General features: G+C 38.0%; 1 protein-coding gene and 1 long non-coding RNA gene across 28 annotated transcripts in view; one reads left to right on the top strand and one right to left on the bottom strand.

Moving 5' to 3' along the window:
- The window catches only part of LOC144317255 (uncharacterized), an 86,857-nt gene extending 73,056 nt beyond the window's left edge, over nt 1-13,801 (bottom strand). For all 13 annotated transcript variants that reach the window (XR_013383206.1, XR_013383205.1, XR_013383200.1 and 10 more), the window contains exon 1: nt 13,481-13,801. This is a non-coding gene — a long non-coding RNA (uncharacterized LOC144317255). The remainder of the gene's footprint in view (nt 1-13,480) is intronic.
- Nucleotides 1-25,395, top strand: part of LOC144317254 (uncharacterized) — a 228,375-nt gene that overhangs the window by 134,816 nt on the left and 68,164 nt on the right. For 9 of the 15 annotated variants that reach the window (XM_077903365.1, XM_077903364.1, XM_077903361.1 and 6 more), the window contains exon 3: nt 7,312-7,428. The gene's annotated coding sequence lies outside the window, so the exon portion shown is untranslated. Of the gene's footprint in view, nt 1-7,311; nt 7,429-20,065; nt 20,214-25,395 lie in introns of all 15 variants that reach the window. The other 6 variants (XR_013383193.1, XM_077903358.1, XM_077903354.1 and 3 more) reach the window with 1 other exon arrangement.

Here is a 25,395-nt window from a genome sequence, read left to right as displayed (position 1 = left end):
GGCCTCCTCATTGGTTTCCCAGAGTTGCCCTCTTTGGGCTTCCACTACCTGGAAGTTGACTTTCTTTCTCTTCCCATTTACTGAATCTCATCTGATCTCAAAGTCCCAGTTCCTCCGTGAAGCCCCAGATTTTATCTTCTTCTTACTCTTTCCAGGAAACCCTATGCAACCAATTGTCTTCACCACCACCACCACCGTTAATTGCTACTCATTGTTTCAAGTATGTTCTTGGCTCCATAATTGTTAGAGACTGAAGGAAGAGTTGTGTTGCTCCAAATGCATATGTTGAAACCCTGCATGGCACTAGGAGTTGTGGTCTTTGAGAGGTAATTAGGATTAGATGAGGTCCGAGGGCGGAGCTGTCATGCATGAATTATTGCCTTCTTAAGAGTAAAGAGAGAGCTTTCTGTGGTCAGATGTGTGAAGGAGAAGTCTACATCTGCAACCTGAAAACCACTCTCACCAGAGCTCCATAATGCCTTTACCCTGATCTTGGACTCCCAGTCTTCAGAACTGTGAGAAATAAATGTCTATAGTTTGTAAACCACTTAGTGTGTGGTAATTATTTTAGCAGCCTGAATTAAAACAATTGTATTATTCCTACTATGAACACAAAACATACAATAAATGATGAGGAATATTGCTTTTATGAAAAGTAATACTTCTGCCAGCATTTCAGAGTAATCCAAATATCATTTAAACATATTTATGGCTTTTGAAACCATCATTCAGGTTAAAATTGACATTTCTAAAATACGATTTCACTTTTAAATGAATTATATATATCCAATTAAGTGCATTTTCTTTGAGGAGTAAATAATTTTTTAAAAATAAAACAAATATATTATGTATATTGCTTTAGTACAGATGAATAAATTCTTTTCATAGCTTGGAAAGAAGAGTCTATGATTAGTGAAGATATTTTATGGAAGTATTTGTAATTATCTCAAGTTTATAAATGAATTAAATTCCTCTTTCTTTCAGTATAAATATTATTGCAGAACAGAAAAAATATTCTGTGCTAGGATGTTCCTTTCTGCTCTACCTGTACTGTGTTGAACTTAGACAGTCATGAGCCATGTTAAATCAGAGTCTGCCTTAGCATTTTAATTAGTAATGACTTTCTGAGCTACCTTGTGTTTCTTCACTGAAGCACAGCAAGCTTACTAGGTGACTTGATTATTGTGTATCTCCTCAAAGCCTAGATAGAATTATATCCAACTAGGCATAAGTTGATTTATATTATCTGACTTGAAATGCAAAAACAAGGTTTGAAAAATTTGCTCATTCATTACTTCAACAAGTATCTATTTTGATTACAGGGTGTCATATACTGTATTAATTCCTAGAAAATCCCCAACCTTAATGAGCTTTGTTTAGATGAAAATGAAGGAAAGACAACCAGTAATTATGACACAGGACATACACATATTGTGCTAGGTGGAGATAGAAGAACTCTAACATGCTCTAGAGTATGCTGAACCAAGGCACATCTGGTATTTTTGCTGCAAACATTTTGTTGCATAACTAGTTTGCTATATAGCAATTTTGCTGTAAAAGATAAAAGTCCTAGTGGCTACACCATTTCACATTCCCACCAACAGTGTAAGAGGGTTCCCTTTTCTTCTCATCCTCTCCAACATTTGTGGTTTCCTGCCTTGTTAATTTTCCCCATTCTCACTGGTGTGAGGTGGTATCTCATTGTGGTTTTGATTTGTATTTCCTTGATGGCAAGTGATGCAGAGCATTTTCTCATATGCTTGTTGGCCATGTCTATGTCTTCCTCTGTGAGATTTCTGTTCATGTCTTTTGCCCATTTCATCATTGGATTGTTTGTTTCTTTGCTGTTGTACTGCTGGGGATTTACCCCAGAGATACAGATGCAATGAAACGCCGGGACACCTGCACCCCAATGTTTATAGCAGCAATGTCCACAATAGCCAAACTGTGGAAGGAGCCTCGGTGTCCATCGAAAGATGAATGGATAAAGAAGATGTGGTTTATGTATACAATGGAATATTACTCAGCCATTAGAAATGACAAATACCCACCATTTGCTTCGACGTGGATGGAACTGGAGGGTATTATGCTGAGTGAAATAAGTCAATCGGAGAAGGACAAACATTATATGGTCTCATTCATTTGGGGAATATAAATAATAGTGAAATGGAATAGAGGGGAAGGGAGAAGAAATGGGTAGGAAATATCAGAAAGGGAGACAGAACATGAAGACTCCTAAGTCTGGGAAACGAACTAGGGGTGGTGGAAGGGGAGGAGGGCAGGGGGTGGGGGTGACTGGGTGGCGGGCACTGAGGGGGGCACTTGATGGGATGAGCACTGGGTGTTATTCTGTATGTTGGCAAATCGAACACCAATAAAAAATAAATTATTTTAAAAACAGATAAAAATCACAAAAAATAAAATTGGGACATTCATTAAAAAAGATATAATGAAACATGAAAAAATGAATAACAAAATTAAAAAGACTTGTGAAATACAAAATATTTGAATACATTTAAAATGTGTGTAGATCATTGCAATACTGTGCAAACTGATTTTTTTGTGGATTGTACCTATGCACTTGTCTTCAAAGTCTTTCATTCATAATATTATACATTTTTTGCTTGTTGATTGGTCTCCTTTTTCAGCATTTCACTTTTTCTTTTTTGCTAAATTTTCTCCCTTCATTAAGAGAGGTATCAGTTTCCTTATACTGGGATGTATATTTATAGCTTAGCTTTGTGTTCTGTTGTGAAAGCCTTCTACACTCTTGGTGTATCATTACATGTCCCTTGATAGATATCTAAAGTTCTATGGGAAATGTGGATTCAAGACTCAGCACCACTGTTTAGACCATTATGAGGGCTAAGGTTCAATAATGTAATATGGGAGTACTGTGTCAATTGGAGAAATGAAACCAAGGTGTCAGCCAATTGAAGAAACAACAAACTGTCATCCAGTTATTTTTTTGTCTTTGATGGCAAATTGCCTTATGGCTAACCAGTTAGGCAACAAAAATGCTTGTGGTGGAAATGCTTGCCACAAAGATCCTTATGGCAAAACTGCCTAGAAACAACCCGAGCATTAGGGAGGACTTTTAGAAGATGAAGACAATGAAGTGTTATCCAAAGTGGGCAGCAGGTGCTAAGGTCATATGGTGAGAGAACAGTCTTGGAATACAGGGATGGGGAGGTGGAGGCAGGGGTAGAGGGAAAGGCAAGGTTGAAGGAGTACAGTACACTAAGGGTGTTTTGTATGGAAGCATGTTGGAGAAATTTATAACTTTGTGGAGGAGATCTTCCCTTTCCCAGTGAAGCTTTCTTACTTTACTGTTTTCCCCCCTCCTCTTTAAGAAAGGCCTTTAGGGAGGAAGTTACCTTCAAGTCAACCAGCCAAGATTTTTAGAATACAGAGCTTGTTTATTCTTTACATCAGTAGGGTTAGGGATTATGTCAATTTCCAGTTTCTTAGGGATTTTTTTAAGCACGTAGGCAAGCATTAGAGTGAAAGAGTTACTGAGCCCAGTTGCTGGAAGGGAGTATTTCTGGTCTGAAAAGAGTATTTCTTTATCTGTGGAATGGAACTGTAGAAGAATTGTTTATACGGGGCTCAGAATTCTTTGTAACAAGACAAGAAATGTGATATGTTGAGAGGAATGGGAAGTAATGGGGGTTATAATGCCTGAAGAATCTGAAATCTTGTTAGCTGCTTTAAAAAAGAATTTTCAAGTCAGTTGTTGGTAATCATGATCATAATTAGATATTTTCCCTACCATTTTTCATTATTAGTGACTCAAATCCCTTATAATTATGAGCAGAGACAGGAAAATGAAGAAGGATCTGAACTGCCACCAGGAAGCTTTGCCTTATTTCTCACCTGAATAGCCAAAATTTGAAGAACACCAGTTTGATTTGAGGAGCTCTTTAACTGGTTCCAAAGGCCCATCGAGTCCAATTTGTATGGAGAGATGGGAGTAACTGAGACAAGTTCCAAACTTCCTTCTAGGGATTTAGAATATAGAATGCTTATTTTAGGAAAAAACTCTGCCAAGTTTTCTTTTTTCTTCCTTCTTCCTTAATATTGGTGTAGATTTAAGCTTTGGCTTCTCAATATATATTTGAAGTGACTGTCCGTATGGAATACCATCCAGTAGAAGAAAAAAGTATTTCCAGATGCTGTTTCTTTTTTTTTTTTTTTTTGTAACCAAATGTTAGACTTGGCAGCAACAGAGGGATTTTGCTACCTGACATTGCAGCTTCCCAGAATAACTGCCTGTTTCTGCCACTGCAGCAGACAAAGCAGACAGCAGGAGGCCCCATCCCTGCAGCATTTTCTCTTCATTTTCCATCTCAGAGACTACTGAGCCTTATGGTTGGGAAGACAGTGTCTTTCCTGAGCTTTGGGTGGTCTTCATGTCTTCCTCCTTTACTGTTACAAGAAACTACCTTCATGAACCTGAAGGTGTCTGATGAGAGCTGCACAGTTTGACTGTAGGTAAGGTAACAGATTTTACTTAACAACCTTCTGGACTTCCGGAAGCACTATCCCTTAGGGCCAGTAGAATTGAAATTGAGGCAACACTATTAGGATGTGTTGCCCAAACTCCTGGAAGTCTTTGGCCTGGGAAGTTACTGGTCCTTGACCAAAATTTTCTTGCTCTGTCCTTTATTATGAGACTCTAGCTTTTTTACTTTCTTTCATATGAGGATGGTAATACGAAATGGTAGTAATTTGTGTTTTTTAAATTAAAATTTGGAGAAAGTTGGCAATTATTTGGGTCAGTATTTTTAAAAACTACCAAGAACTATGAAGGGTCTGAGGTTTTATGATGCTTGCAGCCTAAAAAGTTAGTATATTACAGTTTCATGGATCCTGGGAGAAGATAAGAAACTCCTGAATTAGAGACAAAGGACTTTACTTTCATGCCATAATGAACAGTATGGACATCAGCATATTTTCATCCATTCCCTGAGTCCCTAATACAAAGAGGGCCATATGGCAGTAGCACATGCAATGAGTAGCATTAGGAAAGAGGAACCCTGAGTTTATGGAACTTGCATCTTCCATAATGGGCAATAAGCATGCCTGCCCATTGGTCAGGAGAGAGGTGATGCTATCTCTATCCCACAAGGCTATTTGCCATATACGCATTCTCGAAAAAAGTCTGAAACAAGAGGCAGCTAGTGTCACATGTAGAAGAACAAAGAATTGTGGAAAGTTTTTTCTTAACAAAAAATAATTTTTCTAGTTGGCCAAATCTATAAGTCTGGAAATTACTGAATTAAAATTCTAGAGAATAAGAAGAAGAGGAAGAAAAAGAAAAAAAAAAAAGAGAGAGGACAGTTATTTTGTGGAAGTGTGTGGAGGGGACAAAAATTCTTCCTGAAGTTCTATATCTGACTCCTAAATAGTTAATCAGCTCTTAAAGTTAGCTTTATATTCTGTGTGCTATTAATAGGAATAATTATTTTATTTTTCAACAACTAATTTATTGCCATAATGATTCTGACATGTAGCCTGTAATAATGTAAATGTTTTGGATCATCTCATGTTTGCTGAATAACTGGCTTTATACTACTAAATTTTGAATTCAAATTGATAATATTAGCATATTTTGAAAAAAGTATGATAATTTTACATTTTTGTGAAGTGTTCATTGAAATTTTCAAAAATAATTTCAAAAATTTCTGTGAAAGAGGGAATGTGAATCTTGGGGAGAAAAAAACAGGACCATTTACTACAAGCATCTTACATGAAGTTGTCTTCTATGTAACTACTCTAATTTTTTAATATTAAGATTTCAGTTTTGTTAGGATTAAATCCAGTCAGAAATCATTGTGTGTTTCCAAAGAATACAGGCTAAGCAAGGTTATGAGTACTGAGTGCATGTCAGACCTACTTGCTTGAAGTAAGAGGAAACTTCTGTAGAAGCTAGAAAAAAAGACTTCAGGCTTTTGTGAAAAGAATTATTTAAAGAAAATAGATTTCCAGGAAGCATTTTCATAGAAGATACTAGAATATACATTCTGAAGCTTTGTGAGTTTTGAATACCTATTGTTGAGATTTTGGAATTTCTAAATTACTTTGGTAAATGAAAATAGTTTCAATAGTAAAGTTTCAAAAAGTCTTTATGACAGAGTATTTAAGAAGTCCCAGTAATGGGATCCCTGGGTGGCGCAGCAGTTTAGTGCCTGCCTTTGGCCCAGGTCCTGGAGACCTGGGATTGAATCCCACGTCAGGCTCCTGGTGCATGGAGCCTGCTTCTCCCTCTGCTTATGTCTCTGCCTATGTCTCTGCCGCTCTCTCTCTCTCTCTGTGTGACTAACATAAATAAATAAAAATTAAAATAAAAAAAAAGAAGTCCCAGTAATATGCCACGTAATGAGTAAGAGACACAAATAATACACTTTTAATTCTTTTGAGAGCAATTTCCATAAACTATAAAATAGAAAAATAATGGTTAAATGAAATTTTTTCATCTTCTGTCCAAACAAATGGTTTAAGGAGAAAGAAGGAAGAAAACAAAACTGTATGGTTTTCTAAAGGGAATTATTCTATTTGATGGCTGATTGCCAAGCCATACCATACAATCCTAGTGCATCTTTTTATCAAATAGAGAAGCTACACACTACCATTTACTGTTAATCACAGCACTGGATGAAGGGGGTTTCATTTTAAGAAATGCAAGCAGCATTGACTTGAAAACATTTGTAGGACTGGGGACATCATGGCTAGTGGGGCAAAAGATAGGGAAAGAAAGATTAAGCATGTAATAGAACCATATAGTAAGATTCTGTTTTTTTTTTTCTAACACCAAAGTATGTTTGTGAGAAAGTGGCAAATGCATTGAGTACACTTTTGAAAATTAGGACACTTTATATAGGTAACCTAACTGCTGTTGTCTTGATGGGAAAGATGATTACAGAGATAAATGGTGATATAGCATATAGCCTGGCTTGCTTGTGGTGACAGTGAAATGAAATTCTATGGGAAAGAGAGGAGACAGCATACTTCATAACTTCCTGCCTGCTATGGCTCATCCTCAGCAGACTGGGACCACACGTGGGTTTGGTGGAAAGACTCTGAGCACAATGATGTTGGTCCTACTCTCCAGTATCTTTAGTGTGTGAGTGTTTGGGTATGTAAGTTTAAAATCTTTTCTCTCCTTAGTTTAATGCTCAATGAAGAGTTAGCATGGAATTCTCAGTGAAATACCACGGTGCTTCTGGTGGGAGGAATAAGAGATTATAAGTAAAACCTTTCTGTAGATACTTTTTGATGAGATACATGCTTTCATTTTTTTCCCTCCAGTCATGCTGATGGGTAAATACCACACTTTATGGTGTCCGTCATTTAAGGGATAACCCAACTTGTGGAATTCCTAAACAGGATGAGACCAATGGAAAATGGAATTGGCCACATATCCTGGTAAGCACACTAGCTGAACTTTTTGGTGTATGGATGGCTCTCTTGTCTGTGTCTCTATTGGCTTACTCTAGCACAAGTAGAGAAGAACTGGAGTTAGAAGACCAGCATTAAATATGGGCAGGTTGCTTGCCTGTTTTCTGAGATTTGTGCTGAAAGGGAAATTGGTGCTCCTGAGGCCCAATAGGCCAAACTATTTAGCACAGTAGTTTCTACTGGGACTGTACAAATTACTAAATAAGGTGACTGGTATTAATGCAGACTTCAGTCCATTCTCAAGAACACAGTAAGTGCTCAGTAAATATCTATTGATTGGACGAATGAATAATGTCTCTTTCACTGGTGGACTTTGTGCTATAGTAAATGGTTGGTCAAAGACTTTGGGATTAGGGTTTCTAATCAGATTTATGTACATTAGAGATATAATAAACAGCTATCTAGTCCTAGAAAATCTGTAACATATCTGTGACTATATCTCTATAATCCTGGTTTTATGAACAATTAGAGTACTCTCAGAAATATAATATTCCAGGCCAAGTCAAACTCCAGCTCCATTTCATATTTTAATTTGTTTCAGGATGGTCATGATGATTTCTAATTTGATCTAAGACTCCTTTTTCCTTTCTAGATGCTAATAGGGGAAACACCATTAATTTATACCATTGTCTTTTATCTGATATTCTTGAGACATTTAGAATTGATCAAGTCTAGGATGAGAAGACATAATCTGTGTTTACTGCACACTTACTATATACCTGGCACTGTGACAGATTGTAAGGAACCAGGAGGACTATTTTATGACATATGCCTTTAAGAGCCTCCGTCTGGTGGGGGAAAGAAGCAGGGCAACAAATAATATGTGTGTTTTCTAAAAAGATTCCTCAAAGAGGGATGCCTGGGTGGCTCAGCAGCTGAGCGTCTGTCTGCCTTTGACTCAGGGCATGATCCTGGAATCCCAGAATCTAGTCCTACATCGGGCTCTCTTCACGGAGCCTGCTTCTCCTCCCTCTTCCTATGTCTGTGCCTGTGTGTGTGTCTCTCATGAATATATAAATAAAATCTTTAAAAAATTTTCTTAAAAACATTTTTCCTCAAAGATACTCAATTCTAGGCATCGTAATATAAACAGTGAGACTATGAGTATCTCAAGGCATGGATTGCTAGTGTATTTCCAATACCTAGTGTAGCTCCTGGGATATTGTGGAAGCTCAAGCAAGGATTGTTGAATGAGTGAATGAAGGAATGATAGGATGTAAGCTTAGTAGGACAATGTCATAATAAAGAAAAGGTAACACACAGGAGGAAAACCAAAATAAAGACTGGTAACTAGTGACACTGAGCAAGGTTATAAAACAGAATTTTGTTGCAAAAGTCAAACATTAAGTAAATTACCTCAGTATCCAAAATAAAGTCAAAGATCACATATGCTGTGATGACACAGTCCCAGTGTTTGTATTCTGTGGCAAATATGTAACTGAAATTAATGTACAAAATATATAGCTTTTTTTAAAAAAAGAAATCTTTTATATTCTTCTCTTGAGGAATCAAACTACTTTTAAGTTTATTTGATCTTTATAATATCTGAATTTGCTTTTCGGAGTGAGTATTTTTTTTTCCGGAAAGTATGAGATAAACAGGAGAAATTATTCTTACAAAAGATACATTCTTGTCTGTTAATTTAGAAAATTGTATTTCAAATGACTTAGAACATCCATCATTTTCAACAGCAGCTAAACATGTAAGTTACTTTCTGTAGCATAAGGAATGCTTTCCATTTCAAATATGGAGCAACAGATTTTTCTTTAAAAGCATTTTTTCTTGGTTACAGGTCTGGTTTCTTCTTCTTCAGCATCTAGGATTTTCTGACAGCTTAGTGATAAAGGTTATTTCCCCCAGAAACTCTCATAAACTTGGAATGGAAAGATTGACTTTTTGAACAAATGTTCCCAGGAAAACCATTTGGTAGAAAGATGACTGACCCTTCTGTATGTTACTTTCAGACTTTCTTAAATGTCTGTGGAACAGTCAGTTCATGGCATAGCTTCTAGGTTCATCTGCTTAGGGAGCTATTTGTGCCAGAAAAAGTTTTGCTTTTAAAAATCAAATGTGCATTAGTGTGGGCCAAATGTACTGGCAAGGAGTGTTTTCAAGGTACAGTGTACAAGTTTGAGATGGATCTAAGGGCTGAGGACTGGTGCACTCTTGTCTGGTAACAAATGATAACATTGGCAATATTTAAGTTTGGAGGATATTGATCAGAAATCATCAAATAATCCATTAGAAGAAAATGGGGAGAGGTTACTCTTATGAGACAACTAACAGATGCAAGAGAAAAGAACATGTCCTTTTTTTTTTTTTAATATGGATTTGAATTTCATTGGAAAATGCTGGCATGAAGTCCATTCCTTTGGTAAGTGTTGGGACATCCTGAAAAGTAGAGATTCAGCTAGTCACCTGCTCAGTTTGCAGATAATACTTGTGAAGTATAAAACAAAAAAAAATAAAAGCTTGAAATGTTAAAAGTAATTACTGTTCTATTAATAGCTTCAGTGACCTGGAGCTCTATTAGTAAGTTCTTCCACTTGCAAGCAAGAAGTGATTTTTAGAATGTAAGTCCTAAAGAGATAAAACTATGTTAACATTAAAAGCAGTGGGAAGCTCTCCTTGATTCATTTACATATTCCCTTAGACATTCATTAATCTGACAAATATTTATGATGCCTGGTATGTGCCAGGTTCAGTTCTTGGCACTGGAGAAGTAGTGGTGAGCAAAGAGATAGACTACATTCTTGTGTTTTTGTTTTGTTTTGACACAAGTAGACAAAAAATATATACCCATGCACATATAGTGCAAGCCTCTATGAAGAAAAAGAAAGCTAGTAAAGGGAATAGAGAGTGCCAGTGCAGGTTAGGTCTGACAGGACATGTCCAGATATGTTTATGGTTAGGCTCCAGAGAGAAGGAGGGGGAGCAGTTAAAGAGGAAAGGAATCCATTGGGTTTTGGGAGGTGCTTTTAATGAGTGGAGAGCCTGGGATAGGAGGAGAATAGCAGAAGGATCTGGGGGAGTGTTAGTGGGAAGTCAAACGTTCCTGTTGGGTATGTTAGGTTGCTTATTAAATATTCAAATGAAGATGTTGAATTGGTAGTTGAATAGCAAACCTGGAGCTCAGAGAGAAGTCTGGGAGTCAGGTTCCTTAAGTCAATTTGGGAGTCATGAATATATTCATGATATTTGAAGTCCCAGGACTGGATAAAATAGTCTAGGAGGTGAGAGGTGTGAATATGAATGGAAGAGAAGCTTGAGGTTGAGCCCAGGGTCACTCCAACATTTAGAAGTCTAGCAGAGAAAGAGCAGTTAGCAACAGAAACTGAGAAGGCATTGCCAGTGTGGAGGGAATAGAACCCAGAGAGTGTGCTGTCCTATAAGCCAAGTGGCTAAAGAGACTGTGAGAGACCATTAATGACAAGGGTTGCTGAGGGCAAAGCGAGTCATGAAAAATAAAGTTGTTTAAATGGAAAGCACACAAAATAATTCAGGAAGGAAGAACTCATGATAAAGGGTGAGAGAGAGAAATACTAGTATAGTAACTGGCCATTTAGTCTCTGTGTATCCCTGATGCAACTTCCCTTGGGAACATTATCTGTCATGATTTAAATCTTTTTTTTAAAGATTTATATTTATATTTATATTTTATTTATTTATTTATTTATTTATTTATTTATTTATTTATTTATTTATTTTGAGAGAGAGCGAGAGAGAGAGAGAAAGAGAGAGAGCAAGCATGAGCAATGGGGAGAGGGAGAAGCAGATTCCCCTTGAGCAGGGAACCTCTCATGGGGCCAATTGCAGGTCCCTGGGATTATGAGCTGAGCCAAAGGGAGATGCTTAATTGACTGAGCCATCCAGGTGCCCCCATGATTTAAACCTTGAAAAGAGGCATTTACCTCTATGAATCCCAAAGGAAACTTTGTTTTGTAATACAAGAGGCAGTTATATCCAAAATTACTAGAAACTGTAGTCTGATGCCCCATTTTGGTATAATTTAAAATCTGCTCATGCCACTTTCCCCAACATCTAATCACACAACAGACAGGTGCTGTACATTCTTTCATTGTAATACATGTCTGTACATGTCCTAACTGTCCATTTGTCTCCATGTGTACTGGTCCTCCTCTAAACTGGAATCATCCCTTGCCTGGATTACTACAATTACTTCTATGTTTGTTTATTGGACAGGCAGCCACCAAGATGAAATTCGATGTACAAGAGATTTATTGGGAGAAACACATATGAAGGCTAATTTGTAAGTGAGCAGAAGTAGGCAGAAACAGCCTTCAGACCCTGGGACAGGTCTAATACCTGTGAATAAAGAGGGAGGGCAGAAAATTCTCAGACAATGGGGCAGTTTCAAAAAAGTTCCAACCAGGATGGTGAGGGGTCCTCAGTCAAAGTTACCCTTTAGTGGAGTCCTACATCCTTATGCATCCTTATGGAACAGACTAGCACTTATACCCCACTGTGCCCAGGCATTCTTAGGAATTGCCCAGAACTGGGGAGAGTGGCAGATGGGAGTAGGGGTTTGACCTCAGCTCATTTGTGGTAATGTGGCCGCTGTGAAAGCCACAGCAGGGGCTATTGTCAACTAAGCCCTTCACAGCCAGTTCTCTTAAAGGGGATTGGAACTTAATATGCTTGGAATCATTAAAATTTAGTAACTTAGAGATGGGACCTCACAGAGTTGAACTTCAAAGCCCCTGGGGAGGTACCAGCTGGATGGTGCTAGTATCTCTGAGGTTGCTTTTGCGATGCTAGAAAAGTTGCACACTCGGTTCAGATGCTGTTGCAGGAAGGTAAGGAAGCATTGCTGGAAGGAGTGGCTATAGAGTGGAGATCCGTAGGATATGGATGGGAAGGAACAAGTCCCTTCCTTCTCCTCCAGATTCTACTCTGTTTGGGGAGCCCAACAGGGAAAGAGGCAATAGCAGAAATGGGATTTGTAGAGTCCCAAATGCAGTATCACATGACAGAGGAAAGAACGGTGGATTTGGGACTGAGAGACAATGACTTAATACCTCAATTGGCACACTATGTGAATCGCTTTCCTTTGTGTGTGTGTGTGGGTGTGTGTGTGTGTACTTCTATGTTTGGTTTCATCCTTTATGGTGGATCCACAGCGATTTCTGGGCCTTTTCTCTAGATCCAGGCAGAATGCAGTAAATTAACATGTCAGAGATGTTTTTGCTCTAGAGACTTCTGTTTCTAGTTCCATCAGGACTGGAACCAGTATGCTTTCTCATGGAGAGAAATGTCTCTTGCTTCTCTTCTTTAGATCTTGATTTCTGTTAGTGAGTCCCATTCTAGAGGCCTGCTTCCTTCAGCATCAGCATCTATTACCAAGGAGTCTCCCTAAGCTGTTCTGGCCACTTCTGATTTTTCCAGTTTACTCCCAAGGAAGCACTAACATGCTCATTAAATATTGCCCAAACTGGCAGAATTGGTTCAGCAGCCCTGGGCAACAGCGAATGTATGTGCAGAGAGCCTTTATTATAGAACTTTACAGATCCCTTTAAGGTCTTTCTCTTAAAGGCCACATATTGAGATTTTTTTAGACTTTTTGGGCCGAAAGGCAATCAAGGATATTTTATCGGCGCTTATATTACAGTTGCCAAAGAAAATATTTTTTTTTAGTATAAGTATGCCCTCTACAACATTTGGGACATATTTATATTTAAAGATTTTTTGTTATTTATCTGAACTACAGATCTAATTCAGCATCTAGTATTTTTATTGAACAAATCTAGCCACTGTACCTTATATAATAATTTAAAAGGTAACCACTTAAAAATGTAAAAACTATTCCTACCTCCTTGGCCATAAAAGAAAAGAAAAGAAAGAAAACCCAGAAAAAAAAACTCCAAAACCCCCAACCAGGTGGCTGGCCAGTTTAATCCAAGGGCTGTTGTTTGCTGCCTTCTGCCCTGTTGTATCATTCAGGCTCCAGTTTGAGGAAACAGAAACCAATTGCAGAAAGGGATATAACATAGAGACTTACGTGCTTAGAGAAATCCCTGGAATAACTGGAGGAGCAGGCTTTCTAGTGGACGTCCAAGAATGAACTGGCCTGCCAAGGAAACCATTGTCTTAGTCTCTCTCTCCAGTATTATGCTCCTCAGCCTCTCCGGGAACATACCATTGGAGAATGGGGCAATCCAGAAGCCACTTTGAGAACTGTTGATTTCAGAGTCACACAGTGTCTGCTAATCAGCACCTGCTGATTATATCTCAAGTGTGATCTCTCTGTCCATTTAATTCAGTTCTGAATATAAGTCCCATGCATGTGTATCTGACTGGAAGAGTCGATGTCACTGCAAGGGGGTCTGAGAAACAGAACTTTCAGCTTCCTGCAGAATGTGGAGAGCTGATTATGAAAAGAGAAGATTCTATATTGGAACAACTCTGTTTACCACACTTGCTATCTTCTTCCTTGTCTGCCTTCTCTTAGGTCTCTCACTACCCGGGCTGACACTGCACAGAGGATTTTGACTTGCATCTCTGAAAATAGGAGTTAAGTCTGCAGTGCTATCCCAGTGAACATAAAAATTCTCCTGTCTATTCTCGAAACTCATCATTCCTCTTTTTTATTTTTATTAGGAGGAAAACAAAGCCTTTGTTCCCTATGGCCTGTTTACTGTAATGAGTAATTCCCTAAATCTTGTGATTTTTTTTTTTACTTCATTATTATGACTCTAGTCTCTCAGTTTAAATTAAGTGTATTATTCTTTCTCAATCCAATGCAAATAGAGCATAGAGACAAGGCACTAGACACAAAGCAGAATTCAAACAAAACTGTGTACGTGAAAAATTCAAATGAAACCTAAGATTGTTATGCATGATTTATACTTGACATAGTTGATTTGTTAATGACAACCATTCATAAAGACTTTTGGAGAATTTGGACTAAGCTAGAAGTTACTCCCTTTCTCAAAATATCTCAGTACATGTATTCACTGAATTTTCTTTTTGTTCTCAGAGGCAAGCTGTTTATCCTCCCTTCAGGACTAATCTTTTAGCCTATGCTCTGGATTCAGTTTCTTTTCAACTTCCTCATGCCTCCCTCCAGCAATTATTCCTTTTTTTGGTGCTGTTAGTCTCTTCTCTGTTGGTATTGTCCTCTCCTCTGCAAACACACGCAGTCCCCCTGACTTCGTATATATCTTGGCTTTGCATCTCTTGAATTATTACCCATTTGTCTCTTTTTTTCACACAAAACTTCTCAAAGGAGTGGTCTACATTTATTGCCTCTACCTCCTGCTTTTCACTTCTTATCCTTCTACACTCTTGCTTCTATTCCCAGCAATCAGCTAAAAAAACTTCTTTCAATGGCACAGTTTGGTCTCTAATAGGCAACCAAGGGTCCTTTCTCACATTGCCTTCTTCATCTTTTCCTAGCATTTGGGGCTGCTAGTACCTCTTTATCCATTTTTGAATTTCTTTTTCTTCAACCTCTGTGATGCTGCATTGTTTTATTTACTCCTAATGTAGGACTATGACTATTCAGGCATTCTTTACCTTTGCTAACCTTGTGAGCTTGTTCCATCAATTATTCCTCCTCTCTTATTTTATTTATTTTATTTTATTTTATTTTATTTTATTTTATTTTATTTTATTTTATTTTATTTATTTTATTTTATTTTTAAGATTTTATTTATTTATTCATGACAGACACACACACACAGAGAGAGAGAGAGAGAGAGAGAGAGAGAGGCAGAGACACAGGCAGAGGGCTCCATGAAGGGAGCCTGACCTGGAACTCGATCCTGGGTCTCCAGGATCACGCCCTGGGCTGAAGGCAGGCGCTAAACTGCTGAGCCACCGGGGCTGCCCATCTCATTTTATTTTTAAGCTTTCATTTTTCAATGACAATTTCCCTGAAAACTTGCTTCAACCTATCTGTTCACAGAAAAGAAAAATTTGGGGCACCTGGGTGACTCAGTTGGGTAAGCATCTGCCTTGGGCTCAGGTCATGATCTCATGATGGTTGTAATTGAGATCCCACATTGGGCTGGTTGGAATTGAGACCCCACATTGGGCTCCCTGCTCAGTAGGGAGCCTGCTTCTCCCTCTTCCTCTGCCACTCCTCCTGCTTGTTGTCTCTCTCTTGTTCTCTCTCAAATAAGTAAATTCTTTAAAAAAAAAAGAGAGAGAGAGAGAAAAGAAAAATCCTTCTCTTGTACCTGATTTCCCCACAAGCTTTTGTACTGTTTCTCACATTGTTTTCACCCCAGAATTCTTGAGAGTTTAACATATCTATACTCCCTTCACTTTCTTAGAGCGTAACCTCTTGTACATGGTTTCAAAACTCCTATCCTTCTCTACTCCTTAAAATTCTTTTCTTCCTGGGACACCTGGGTGGCTCAGTGGTTGGGTGTCTGCCTTTGGCTAAGGTCGTGATCCCAGGGTTCTGGGATAGAGTCCCACATCAGGCTCCCCTCAGAGAGCCTGCTTCTTCTTCTGCCTATATCTCTGCCTCTCTCTCTCTGTGTCTTTCATAAATAAATAAAATCTTTTAAAAATATTCTTTCCTTCCTTAGACTCCATGACCTGCCATATTCTGGCCATTTTACTATCTTTTGATGGTTCTTTTTGTCCTTGCTTTGTTCTGTGCTCTCCTTCTTAGGTCTAAAAGTAGATATTTTCCAAAGTTCTATAATTCTTTTATCTCTGTGGTTTTGCTCTGATGGTTTCATTCATGCCTTCAGTTTTGACTCTTAGATGACTCCTACATTGCCATCTCCAGCTTTTAAAAAATTATTTCATTATGGTTGTTTGAATGGACACAGTTGAGTACTTGAAAAATGGGCTAGGATAGGAGCTGTGGTCAGAGGAGGATCTCTGGGGTAGCAAGAATTTCTGGGGGTTATTTCGAGTTAAGTCCTTCAAGAAGAGTCAAGAGTCAAACAGGAGACTCTAAAAATCAACGTTAAGTGCTTAGCTTAGGAACAGGAATATCAGTGGAGAATAGAACCAGAAGTTAGGGTCAGCTCAAACCAAACCAAACAAATAAACAAACAAAAAAGATTGAATGGAAGCAAGTTTAAAACAATCAATAAACATCCAGAATCATTTCTGAGAATGGTTTTAGGGCATCCATGGGTCATCTCAGATAGCAGATGGCAGGTGGTGAGTGGTGCCAGATTCACCTCAAGGTGCAGATTCCAGGCAGTTAAATGCCAAACTCTCACAGGTCCATTGTTTCTGTCTGCTATGCTTTTCCTCACAGATTCCATTCTGGAAACTAATGTTCTCTTCTTTCTCCCTCTCTTCCTCTGGTAAAAGCACTCCATTCTATTATCAACATCATCCTAAATCTTTGGGCTTTGACTTCTCTCTCAATTTTCACATCTTGTCAGTTGCCAAATCCTGCCAACTTACTCTTTATGGTATTCCTTATATTTTTCTTCCATTTCTAGTGTTTTTTCCTCCTTCATTTACTCTTACCTAGACATGTCAGTGGTTTGCAATAGATTTCTTAATTTGCATTGTTTGAGTTTGAGCTTTTGAAAAACCATGATAAGATTACATATTCATGCCAGTTGCTTGTTCCTAAGGCACAAATGATTTGGGGAGTACTAATTGGATAAGGACACTGCATTATAAGAATGATTTAAGAAACTGTGCTTTCTTGGGTGTATTCTAGTTGGTTAATTTACACTTTATTTTATTTTTTTTTAAGTTGACTAAAAAAGCCAACATGGGTTTAGAAATCAGAGAATCTCAGTAATGCTGATGGGGATCAGACTGAAACACCTTAATCATCATCTTCCAATAGAAATGATATTCCATACAAAATGGATTCTTAGATTCCATTTTTTGTTTCATTATTGTTTGTGGCTTGTTGAGTAACAAATGTTTACATCCACTTGTTGGTAGGGATGGATACATGCACACAGCTGCTTCAAAAGGGAGGGTGCTCTTCATGAAAGTCAGTATGTTCATGAGGTGGGGGCTGCACATCTTAGGCTGGTTGGTGAGGATGGCCTGTGTGTACCTGTATGTGTGTGTATGTAAATACTATATATATCTAATCATTTCACACTTCACTGAAACATGGAAATTCATCAAATGCAATTCTTATTGACACTCTTCATTCTTCATAGAATAATAAAGAAATCCTGTTGCCTGAAGTTCAAGGCCCTATATAGTTTGATCCCAATATAATATTCAATATGCTGCCACAAATGCTTTTTGGAAGAAGACAAAACAAATGAACAAATAATTTATCAACATTCTTTGCAAAGATTTCCTTACCATACTTAGATCATGATAAGCTTCCTTCTAGTTCTGCTTCTCTTTTTTTGTCATAATGTCCACTTCCTTCTTTGTGAGTTTTCTTTTAAGAACTAGGTTGAAATTCACCTCTTTCTTCAAGCATTTTCTAACTGTCCCAGTCCATCATATGGCTGTTAAGGTGGTACAAATCTTTATATTTATTGATTCCAATCTTTGTTGTCCCTCCTGTCATTCCCCAAGTTTTCAGTGTTCAGGAATTACTGGGCCATAGCAAGTTTTTATAACTTTTATCCAGATGACCCAGAGATTTGAAAGTTAGTGGCATATAACTTATTCATCACTGAGGAGTTTTAACTTGTATCCCTTGTAATAAGGTCTTAGTCCTCTCAAATCATAGAAGGTCAGCGAAGCAGCTTGCCATTATAGTTTCAATCCCCTGCCTTCCATAATCCAGAACTTTCTTCTCAGAATGACGTAGCTATGATAGGTCTCAGAATTTTTGTATCAGTCTCACTGTTGCTACCAACCTGCATAGTGTTAATAATAGGCTTAGGATATAGTTTCAATATAGTTTCAATCCCCTGCCTTCCATAATCCAGAACTTTCTTCTCAGAGACGTAGCTATGATAGGTCTCAGAATTTTTGTATCAGTCTCACTGTTGCTACCAACCTGCATAATGTTAATAATAGGCTTAGATTGTTGAAGAGAGCCAAACACAGATACCACTTGGGACTTAATTATCTCAAATGAATGTAAGGAAATGTCTAATCAGAGTATACAGTAGAGAAATCACAGCACTGTTTAATGATAAATTGAGGTATAAGCTCTGAGGTATAAGTTTATAGAACCCTCAGATGGAATTTACCAGTAGACACACAGTTGCACATGTTGAGTGTGAGCAAGGATCGTGTCAGATCTCATAAACTTCAAAGTTGTACAATTTATAATATGATTGCAAAGGTAGAGGGCACTGAACGCTCAGTACACTTAGCTCTGAACATCTATCATTCTCAACCTCCAGAGCTATTCTAGTGTGGGCCAAACACATTCCTAGGTTAATTTCTGTAAAGCTATAACAAAAGTCTATTATCCAGATGTCTTTGGGAATCTGGAATTGGGCAGGCCTTTAGAGCTGCCACTGGGCCCATTCTGTGTTAGATTTATGGATCTGTAGCAATTTATGTTTGTACCTTTTCCTCTGTCACCCAGGTTTTGACACCTGATAGTGTCATTTATATTTTTATAAGATTTATATGACCCAAAAATAAGTAATAACATTTTTATATACATTTTGTATCCATAATGCCTAACTCACCATATTGCATTTAAAAATGTCATTTCATCAAGCATTTGTTGTCTACTTACTGAGTTTTAGGTACTATAATAAATGCTGGAAATACAAATAGACCATGACTCGATCTGTGGCTTGGAAGAACACAGCATTTTAGCAAGTTAGACTGGAGCGGTCATGAAGGTGCACTTAGCAATCCCTTTGAGACAGAACGCGCTGTTTTTTGTAGTTATCTGACCATTCCCATACTTTTGGAATATAAAGTAGTTTCAGAGCTGAGGTCAAACTCCCAAGAAGCTCCCAGTCAGTGATTGAGAATGGTGAAGGTGCTAGACCTGACCATTTTTGCCTGAAGCAGGAGTCTTCCACAGGTAATCTTTATGGCAGATTTCCTCATTTGCCTGGCCAAGACTTTCTTAGCATTTCCCCAAGGTCTGAAGCTCTTTCTACCCGGGCTTGTTTCTCTCTCCTTTCTATACACAAATGTCAGCTATGCATCAGGTATAGAAGCTTTCCCTGTGGAATCCTGCTTCTTCTTTCTTTATGTTTCATAAACTTTAACTCCAATAAATTTCTTTTTCTTTAAAGATTTTATTTATTCATGAGAGACACACACAGAGAGAGAGAGAGAGAGAGGGGGGGTGGGGCAGAGACACAGAGGGAGAAGCCGGCTCCGTGCAGGGAGCCAGATATGGGACTTGATTCCAGATCTCCAGGATCCTGCCCTGGGCTGAAGGCGGCACTAAGCCCCTGAGCCATCCGGGTTGCCCCCCAATAAATTTCTTGTATTCCATTTTGGCACCTGGTTGTCAGGGTACCCGAACTGATAACACACAGACACAAAAAATAATTATAAAAAACCTGGCAACTATTATAATTAGGAAAATGTGCTGACTGTTATGGGAAGCTTTTCCTGCCTTCCACAAAGAAAGTAAAATAACTCATTGCTTATGTTTGCTACTTTACCTTGTTAAAACTCTGCTTTTATTATAGAACATCTCATATTGTATTATAATTGCTCATTTTTAAGAAGATTTTATTTATTTATTTGACAGAGAGTGAGCACACAAGCAGGGGGGAGTGGCATGGAGAGGAAGAAACAAGTTCCCTGCTGATCAGGGAGCCCCATATGGGGCTTGACCCCAGGATCCTGGGATCATGACCTAATTGGAAGGCAGACACTTAACTGGCTAAGCCACCCAGGTACCTCTATAATTGCTTATTTTTGTCTGTCACTCCATTAGACTATGAGCCCCTTGAGATACCATGACATTTTATCTCTTTATACTGTAGGTTTTTTGTTTTTGTTTTTTAATCAAGCTCTCAGTATCAAAAATTCTTATTGAGAAAGGGTTAAGGATGTGAGGAAAGTATCACAGAGGAAGAACCAGTGGTCTGTGTTTGAAAAATGAGCTGGCACTTTCCAGGTGAACCAGAAGGATGAGGATTTGACAGAAGGACCATCATCTAGAATAATGTGCTAAGCAAAGAAGCATGAACAAGTATTCAGGAAGTAGCAAGTCACTTGGAAAGGCTAGAGCTTATTGTGCTTGGGGGTGTTGAGGAATGGGAGATGATGATGGAAAGATAAATTAACTTTGCACAACACAGGTACTTGCCACATGTTTGTATATGTAAACCATATATGTCATTTCTCAAAAAAATGAGGAATTGCATGTGTGCATGTGTGCATATATAGTGAGATGACTGAAGATGATTGAAACAGAAAGTTCTGGCTATATTTCATTTTGCGTGAAAGGCAAAGGAAAATTATTATGAGAAATGATCTGTGACCATGAATGTTTCTATTTTCTATAATGAGGCCAAAACAAGAAACAATTTCTGTTTGATTATGGTACTGTAAGAATGCAATTACATTCTCCAGCCCCAATCTCAGAGCTAGTTCTAACTATTACTTCTCCTTAGGCAAATGCATCGTATTATATGCCAAATCCTGGGTTTTCCTCTAGATTTCCTCAGGGGTCACCTTTTCTTTCCTTACCCACAGCATCACTTTTCTGCAGATGCTATAAGCTTTCTCTGAAGTCTCTATAATTGTTTATTTATTTTTATTTTATTTATTGTTTATTTTAGGAAAATATATAGATTTTCCTGAAATCTCTGTAAATCTCTTGTGCAGGCATTGCAGATTCTTGCTTACTATGGCAAGAAAAGCATCCCACAAGAACTGTTTTTGTTTCATTGCTTTCCTTGGTTGGGAACTTATGATGGTTTTCTGTTATCACTTATGACATACAAAAAGTCCTATGTATGTAGAATAGTCAGTATAGAGGCCCCTATAATTAATAATTATTTATTGTTGAGTTTAGTAGATAAATTGAAATGGTTTAGGAATTATAACTCACATTTGTTAGTAAGGAAGAGTATTTTCTAGCTTTGTCATTCTGAATTATGATCTAGAAATATATATCCTTTAATAATTCTAAGGTAAGCTAGAGTTTATAAAGGATCAATTCTGGGTACATTTTTACAACTGTGTTCCAAGAATAATAGCTAAATATGAGAGAGAGGTCTAAAAGCAATTCAAAGAATTTTTCTATTTCTCTTTTTATTTCCCCCTCCATGTCCTCCCTCCTAATCTTTGAGGATACTGCAACTCCATTTTCTTGGCAAAATAATTTCAAGGAGATCTGGAATGAAAGATCACTTAGGTTTTAATGGCTCTGCTGTCAACAGCTGACTTTCTGTTAGTAGAACATGCTGTATTTTTGCACATAGAAGGGAGTACAAGACACATTCCATGATATGTATACCATTAGGGACATCTGAGTTCTTGATTGCCAATTTTAGAGAGATGTTGACAAGTGTAGACAGAAGTGCAAGAGTTTTTTTTTTTCATGAAATTTTTTCTTTGAATTGTAAGGGAAAACTATGATGTCTGCATATTAGGACAGAAAGTATTTTTTTTTTTTACAGAAAGTATTTCTATTTATTTTTCTTCATAACACACTTTTTTGGTCCAGAATGATTATTTTTCATTATAGAGTCATAAAAAAAAGATGAAATGGCAAATACTTTCTCTATTAATTCTTTAAACGTCATGACCTAGAACTTTTAGGCTAGTTTGGTATGATTTTTATAGCAGAGCCTAAGAAAGCATTTATAGAAGTTTGTGTGGGTAGGGAAAGCCCTGTGGGAAAATAATAATAGTAATAGTGATGTAATAATAATAAAAACAAGAGAGGTGTTTATATTTCAGGTATCATGCTCAGCATTTTATATCTACCCTTGTTTATGCAAGGATAACTACAATCCTTAGTTGACTGTACTTTCCTTAGGAAACCAGAGTGATGAGAATGGCACCAATACTCTTTAGGGAAACCATTTAAATTGCCCTTAATTTCATTCTAATAGGGGAAGAAAAGTTTACAAATTCAAATCTTTAGTAGTCCTTAGGATGTTCACTTTGAAATTTACCTTTCACTGTTTTCCTTAACTCCAGTTGAAATTTTTTTCTCCAAACTCTGTATTTAAGAGTTTTAAAAATATAAAGAACCATAGACTGACAGAGCAGCTCTGTTCCCTAATATTTACATCTTTGTAATGAAGAGACTTGCAGTGGTTTTGTGGGGACTTGTAAAAGAGAAAGTCCTGTGAAGAGGGTCAGCTGTTTTCTCTTGTATTTAGGAGGGAAAATGAAAGGAGAGCTCTTCACCCAAAGTTCTAGGAGAATGAATAATCCAGCCCTTTTTATGTTTTGACTTTTTTAAAAAAATAATTTAATCTCTGTGGTCCTGGAGAAGGTGATTTGGTTTCATCCTCACATGGTGAACCATGCAGGCTGCCAGCCCCACTTGGGGATTTTGCACAATGTCATCTCATGTTGGATGCATGGATGGTATCCAAAGGCAGAAATGAGCTAATACATTTTATTATAGGATGTTGCTTTTAAAAAGTACTTATTCTTAATGGTTCTTTGTCAAAACAGAGTATGTGTGGAAAAACTGAAAGTTTCAGGGGAAGTGGAAAGGCTCAGCACCTGCAGAGTCAGATATGAAATCTGTGGACATCTGCCACAGAGCTTTAAGAGATAAGGTCTGATTCCTGGAAGGGGTAATGGAGAGGGCTATGTGATTGGTTGTTCTTGTTTTTATTTTTAGAATTCAGAATTTATTCTAAGAATTAAAGGTTACGTGAACAAAATGTACCATTATATCATCTTAAGGTTAAGAAGATGACATAATTAGATTCCTTTTTAAAAAGATTTGTCTGCAAAGGGAAGTTGAGAGTGGAGGCAGGGATGAAGTAATTTTTTAGATGTGGCGGCTTGAATTGTGTGGTTCCAGTAGCCTTCCTGATGTTTCACAGAATATGGAAATAGGCTGTGGCTTTTCCTTAAAAAAAAAATGAGGCTTCATTGTTTAAGAATATGTTGAGAAAAAAAGTCTGCAATTTGTTTTTGATTGGTGATGTGTTACAGAGACTTTTGATAAGATTTAAAGATTCTTTTAGGGGGAGGAAACAACATGGCCACTGGGATAGATGAAAGGCATGACTCTGTTATTCATAATTCATAATTCCTTCTGGCTGCTCCTGGGCAAGGCTATACAGGGGACTGTACCTGGCAATAAGCTAACGCCCGCTAGAACTGTGGGGAGCTTGTATGGCAGATCGGATAGCTAGGTTTCTGTGGCTAGTTTGAGTAATCTCAGTTGACTCTGGGGCACAGGGGTTGTCCCTCATTGTCTGGTGCTTGGCCCTGTGGGGTGACTAGTGAGAGTATACAGTAGGCCTGAGTGTGAGAGCCTGATTGAGGGGGGGTGGTTGGGGTGTGGACATAACTGATGTTCAAGAAAGGGGAGCCGGGTGGCCAGGGCTGTAAAGCTGGTTCAAGACAGCATTAAAACAACAAAACCTCCAAAGACCACTATGTTCCAAGAGATGGCTGACTGCCTATGTTGAAATGGTTTAAATATTAGTGTGAATCTAAACATACAGGTTTCATTTGATGCCTAGGTTCTGCCTACACACTTACCCAACTCTTGCCAGTGACACAGAAATGAGCAGGTACAAATCAGATCTTGGGAGTTGATGGCAACAATAATGAGTACCCACTCCCACAGGGTTTCTTCCTTCTGTCATTTGTTTGTTTTACTTTACCTTTCCAAAGCAGCTTGGAATGGAAGAGAAAGTGGAAGGCTCTGCATGTGTGTGTGGGGGGTGTTTCAGGGTAGCTAGCTTTGAGGGTCATGGTGCTGATGCTGAGTTAGGGATAGAACCTCAGCTCTCCTCTAGAGCAGCTTTCCTCTGGTATAGTTGTGAGGACTGAGTTACTCCTCCAGTTTAGGGTTAGAGAGGAATTTGTGAAAACCTAAGAAGCGAGCTGAAGGAAAATTAAGTTGCACATGTCCATGACACATGAAAAAAAATGGTGTTTTTCACCTCTGTTTCTGGTCCTGCTTGGGGCTTTAGTTGAGTCTGTTCCTGGCCTCAAAGGACCTCTACCTGGACTATGAGTATATACTTGATTTACAACAAACATTCCAGTAGCTCATTCAGACCCATGAACTATATTCCAAATGCCCTAAAAAAGAGGGTAGAGCCCAGGAAAGCAGCAGTGTTTTTTGGGCTGTTGTAAAATAGGGAGGAGTCTAATGGGGAAGCCCAGAACTAGTGGGATCCTGAAAGATTTTCACCAATTCTTGTTAAATTTGGCTCTATGAAGTATTATATTGTTGTAAGGGTCCTACAGGGCCTTACCTCTTGAAATCAGGCCCAGGCAAGCTGCCTGCCCAGTGGCAAATCCCTGCCCTTAACATTTAAAGCTTTCCCAGGGCCTATATGAAAGAAGAATTAATTGGACACCAGATTTAACTTCATTCTTCTCCAAATATATCCTCAATTTAGGGACTAAATGGTCTTTACTCTGGTAGGAGGGTATTTGGTGACCCCAACCACTGACTGACTAGCATATGGCTTAGGGTAGAGCTTCATTCTAAGGGTATACATAATTTTTGTTGATGACAATCACATTTTTATGTTTCATCCCTTTGAATCATGAAGTTGAAACCAATTCATACACAAATAATAAAAACAGCATGTTTGGCCTTTTCTCAAAATTATTTATGAGGCTTTATTGCTACCTGAGAGTTCATTTAAGATTTCTAAAAATTATTTGTTACTTGTACAAATGGACTCTGATGAGATACAAAGGCATAGAGAAATTTTGGATAAAATGATACCCTCTGGAAATGCTTCACAGGAATCATTGAAATCTTTACCAGAAATTCAAAGTGATGTTAATTGAACCCCCTGATCCATCTGTGATGCTGGATTAAAATTTTAGTAGTAGAATACCAGATAAATTATTGGAGGATTTTTCCTACCCTAGTTTAAAACCTGGAACAAATGTAGAAAAACATAG

Source organism: Canis aureus, chromosome 7 (assembly GCF_053574225.1).
Source record: "Canis aureus isolate CA01 chromosome 7, VMU_Caureus_v.1.0, whole genome shotgun sequence".
NCBI classification, from domain to species: domain Eukaryota; kingdom Metazoa; phylum Chordata; class Mammalia; order Carnivora; family Canidae; genus Canis; species Canis aureus.
Note: the sequence above shows the minus strand (reverse complement) of the source record. Positions and strands in the feature narration are given on the sequence as shown.